We start from the raw sequence: 5,747 nt of genomic DNA, 5'->3' as shown, positions 1-5,747 counted from the left end.
TCTCTCTCTCTCTCTCTCTCTCTCTCTCTCTCTCTCCCTTCATTCCTCCCTCCCTCCCTCCCCCTCTCTCTGTCTGTATGTGGTATGTGTGTGCTAAAAACAAGCATGTACCACTATACAAGGCCTTTGTGATTGTCTGTTCCTTTGTTTGCTTGGGTTTTTTTTTTTTTTTTTGACTTCTGAAGATCAAATCCTTAAGCTTGCATAGAAAGCATATTGTTAACCTCCCCAGCACACCCCACCATGACTCCAGCTGGCTTTTTATGCCTTGAACTAGAATTGTACTGGAGTCCTGTACAAATATATTTACAAATAATTCTCCAAGTATGGAGGCCACCATCCTCTGGTGTTCTTCCCAAGCCACCAAGACCTGGTTCTTGTCTCCTGTAACCCTTCAGATGAGGGGACAATGACATTTCAGCTCAACACCTTATTTTACATACAGATATGAAATATTAATGTTTAGATTTTATCATGTTGGCCTGGAGAGAAGCTCAATGGTTCTCTCCAGAGGACAGGAGTTTGATTTCAAGCACCAACCTGCTGTCCAGCAACCATTTATAACTCCAAATCCAGGAGATGTGATGCACTCTTCTCTCCTCCAGGCACACATATAGTAAACATACATACATGCAGTCAAGACACTCTTACACATAAAACAATAAAATAAATATTTTAATTGTTTTAATTTTAATACTTTACAAATGGCTGTCAGTTGATCTGAAAGAAATTCACTGAAGGTTTTTTCTTGTGTAAAATATGTAGTTAATGTGAAATATATAGACAGACTATATTTCACTTGTTTTACATGAAATGTGCTTTCTGATATAATAGCAATATCACCACAACTTTAATTGAATAAGTTTACTTGCTAGTGGTCATTCTCAAATAACTTCTGCAACAGAAGTATAGCTTGGTTGACAGAATTGTCTTCCACACATGTAGTCCTGGGTTTGACCCCTATCACTATAGAGCCAGCATGACTTAGGCATAGTGACACACACCTGTAATCACTGCACTTAGGAGGTGGAGGTAGGAAGGTCAAAAATTCAAGGTAATTTGGTGGTACAAGAAAATTGTCTCAGAAAACTGGCTCAGGTAAAAGTAGTCACATTTGAATTTGTATAATAACAAAAAGTGAATTTTTATATATTCTGTTGGCAAGAATTAGTAACAATATTCTTCAATGGGTAGGGTTACTTGTACTGAATTAGATTATAGTATCTAACAAATAAAATGACTGAAACCATAGGAAGTTAAATGTCTAAGAAATACTCCAGTTAGTAATAGGCCAGACCCCAATATGCTGCCAAAAGAAAATCTGAATTTACTTAATGAGTTTTGCAGCTTTATTGACATGTAAAGTGGTGAGTGTGTAAAATTCACATGGGACTTTTTAAAAGAGACAAAATATGTGTTCTACTGGTCTCACTTCTTAAATAAAGCAAACAAACATCTGTCAACAGATATTCTAAAGTTAGAAGATTTTTAAATCTTTTTTTTCATTTTTTTTCCTAATATTTGAAAGCTCAGTACATGTTTTGATCATATCTGTTGTATTGTATTATGATAAAAATCTGTTTCATTCTAAAAGACTGGGAGTTTTGCTAGAATTTACAACCAATTTAATGATACACCTTGAAGTCACTAAGACTTAAGACTGCTGCCCTACTGTGTGCTCACAATGCTGGTTTAACCTGCCTTTCAGAGAACAGTGTAACAACCAAGCCTACTTGCCTTGAGTTCCCATGTAATCAGTTGTCAGAATCTAAGCTGTTACTTCTTTGCCTGTCCCAGACCTGTGGTGTCCTGAAAGGATGACTTGGGTTTTGGTAGAAGTGCTGGCTGGAAATAGCCAGGAGACCCAACAGGTATCTAAGCCTGTGATAGAAGGCATATATTTCGCTGCACTCCCAGAACCCAGGGTCCTGACATGTGGTCTAAGATTTCCATTGACCTGCACCTTTCAGTCACCTAGAGCAATGCCTCTACCAGGCTCTCCACAAGTAGAGGGCATGACTACAGGCCTCAGGCTCTCAAGAGATTTCCATATTAATGAGATACCTAAAGGCCAGAAGGCATAGCCAATTAAGTATTCTTTTCCCAGGCCCTCCTCTCTCCTCCCTCCCTATTTAGGTCAGGTCTGCTCTGACCTAAGTGGGGGAAGCATCTGGATTCAACTATCATCCACTATGAAAATAAAGCCATTTGAAACCATGGACTCCCTCATGTCATTGGGGCCTGCCATGGAAAACCATGGAGGGGCCCTCCAAGTATTGAGTACAGTAACCAAGTCTCTTCCAGAGGGCTTTCCTCTCCGTCGTTCTTCTCGGCTGCAGGATATTCCACAGCCCCCAATCTCTGTTTGTCTGTGGCTCCCCAGCAGAGTCTGGGAGCCCTGAAAGAGACCACCACCCTCCAAGTCCACTCAAGAGCCCCTGTCCTTCAAAGAAGTTTAGAGTTAGTTCTCTCTCCACCCAGGGGTGCCCTGGTGGCTTTTCACAGCCCAGTGCCCACCTAGTGCCTCACGGAATCAACTCAGTCAAAATTCCCACTCTTCTGCCACTCTGAGCCATGATTCCACCAACTGAGCCATGGCAGATGTGCGGGGACCACAACTCTGCCCAACAGGAATCCGTATCTGCACACCCACACATGAGCTAATCATTCCACACACAGACCCATGCATGTGTATCATTTACTGAAAGCAAGAATCACACAGGGTGAAAGGGATCTTCTCAAGTGAATATCCATCATAAATGGTGAGCATATTTGTGTATATTGGTTGATGAACTTTTATGGTTGTTGTCTGAGTCAGTTGGAGTCAGTGATTCAATCCCTTGCACATTTCTGTTAAGGATGTCTGTAGAGTGTCCCATTCCTTCCCTGTGTGATGCTTTCTATGTTTTCAGTACATACAGAGCAAAGCTCTTTGTGATGGACAGACACACAGACATACTGGCACAGATACAGACATGGACAGATTTATAAGATAGCCTCAAGCAGGCACAAACCAGACTTATACAAGAGATAGAGAGCAGAACACATTGTAGTGTAGAGAATTTATGTGTTACTAATTCTTAGTTAAATGTCTCCAAGGGAAATGCTTTTATTTCTTTTCTTAATGCAGCACTGATGCATAATTGGTGAGTTGGAGTTAATCACTGTGATGGCTATCCCTTGTTAGCAATTTGACTACATCTGGGATTAACTTAAACTCAAGAGGTGAAGAAAAAGTTTCTTATAAATTCTTTGTAATGTGAAGACCCATCTTTAATTCATATCTGTCAAAGTTTTGTCTGTCTTTTTGTTTCTTAATCTCTCTCTCTCTCTCTCTCTCTCTCTCTCTCTCTCTCTCTCTCTCTCTTTTCCAGCTTGTTCTCACACTCTATGGCAAATAAATCCTTTCACAGATATTAAACCCTGTGTCTTCAGGAAATTGGCATAGACTGAAGACCAGTTGACCAGTTGAGATATTTTTCCATGTGGACTGACAACTACTGGATTCTTGGATTTTGTTAGTAGACAGTCATTGTTGGGTTAGCTGGACCACAGCATGTAATCCACCCTAATCCATTAATTGATTAAAGTTCTATCAGTTTTGATCCTCTAGAGAACCCTGGCAAATACAATCACTGATAGTTTAATCCATCTTAACACTCTCTTTCCCCAGTTCTTTGCAGATTTACCACACTTCCATTTTGGCCAAATTTTGAGGCATTTTTTTTCTACAAGATAATTTGTGCTGCCCAAATATTCTTAGGGTTGTGGTCCTCCACAGGAGTGTGCTCACCTTCTCAGGGGCAGTGTACAAGGAATTTCGAAGAGTGAAATATTCCCTGTATGACTTTCCCTTACAGATTTTTACCTATAGGGGTGAACTGTTACCTAAGTAAAAACTAAAATAGGACATAATTAAAGCCATGGAGCTAACAAAGCCCAAGACCTGATTTACAGCCCTGTTGGAGACCATGGTGAGTATAATTAGTAATAATGGTTTGGGGTTTTTGTTTGTTCAGTTTTTGTCTTGTTTTTTTTTTTTTTTTTTTTGAAACAGTATACATGTAGCCCAGGCTGGTTTTAAACTCCCTATGCAGCCAAGGATAATCTTGAATTTCTGGTCCTCTTATCTCTGTCTCCAAAGTCCTAGAGTTACAGGAGTGTGCTACTACATCTCACTTAATAACACTGTATTTTATAACTAAAACTCACTGAGAGATTTTAGATGTTAATATGCAAAAAATCTAAGATATTTATAATATTAATTAGCTATATTTAGTCATTCTTCCTGTACACATGTAGCAAGGAAATCATGCTGTGTATCATAAGTACATACAATCTTTATTTCTCAAGTTAAAAATGCAATGAAAGGAATCTAATATAGGCAGTCTGCCACTAGGACCCCTTAGCCACCAACAGTGTCATTTGAGAACTCTTTTGATAAAAAGCCATATTTCTTCCTTCCTAAAAATGTTTCTAGACTTATTAAAACTTTTATTTATAAAATAATTGATAAAAACATTCCTTGGATGGTGGGAGAACAGATGGGATCAGGTGGTTACACATGCAGCAGGATAGTAATAACCCTGGCTCACCAGAAACTGGACTCTCCTCATTGTAAACTTTCTAGTTTTTGGAATTTACATCTCCTTTACTCATTGTTCAGCATTTAGACCTGCACATTCCTCTCAATTACAATTCCTGTGGTCTAAAGTCTTACCCATATTCTCTGACATCTGGGATGGTTTCCACTTTGGCAAAGCTTGAGTGAGCACCTGCTGACCTCCTGGATGCTTTCTTCATCTGCTGTTGGCTGAGCTGATCTTCCCTTTGGACACTCTCAATGTGTATCTGCTGCTAACAGTGCACTGAGAGGCTTAAATAAGCTAGGCTGCCCAGCACTGCTACTGTACCCACCATGAGAAAAACCTTCTTATCCAAATGTTTCCTTTGCTGGCCTTGTGAAACCATGGCTGTTCTCTTGTTCCCAGAGTGCACTGGGCCTGCTCCTCCTGTGCACAATTTACCATGCATACGAATGAACACTGTGGCCATTATTTTGCAGCCTTTGTATCATCAATGGCTCCTTTGACAACAGAGGCCCATGTGATGGTGTTTGCTCTGTAGTGATGACCTTTCTGAAAGCCATTGAGCCTGTGTCCTCAGCTGAGCTCTCAGGAGTCTCCCCCTGATCCCCTATTGCTGTGGGCCAGGCTGCAGGGTTGGGCAATCACTCTCTCCTCACCTCCACTTGCCCAGCTTCATGGAGGAAGACTGTCCCAAGTACATGTCCTTCTTAGAGTATGGGGTAAAGAGGCAGAGTGCCCTCAGCTGCAGGTTAGTGAGTATTCCCATCTGTTATTGTTTTTCAGGGTTTAAGACCTTTGTGTAAGCTGAGAGTTGTGGAGCATGCTTCAGTGTCCCAGCACTAGGGAAGCTGAGGCAGACTGATCATGAGTTGAAAGTCAGTCTGATCCACTCGGTGAGACTGTGGCCAAACCACACCAATCTAAGTCAAAATGAGGAAAGACCCTATGATTTAGTTACACAACTATCAACAAAAGATAAAAAAAATTAAATGACAGTCACCCAGGTAACCATAATCCCCATGGATTCTCTATTTTTTAAAGATCCTTTTAGGTTGTTTAATACCATATATACTCCCTTCCCTATAGAGTTACAAGAGAACTTAAAGTCAGTCTTGTATATGATAGCTATCTTTGCATCTCTACTGAACAATGCTCAAG

Source organism: Grammomys surdaster, unplaced genomic scaffold (assembly GCF_004785775.1).
Source record: "Grammomys surdaster isolate TR1022 unplaced genomic scaffold, NIH_TR_1.0 125630, whole genome shotgun sequence".
NCBI classification, from domain to species: domain Eukaryota; kingdom Metazoa; phylum Chordata; class Mammalia; order Rodentia; family Muridae; genus Grammomys; species Grammomys surdaster.
Note: the sequence above shows the minus strand (reverse complement) of the source record.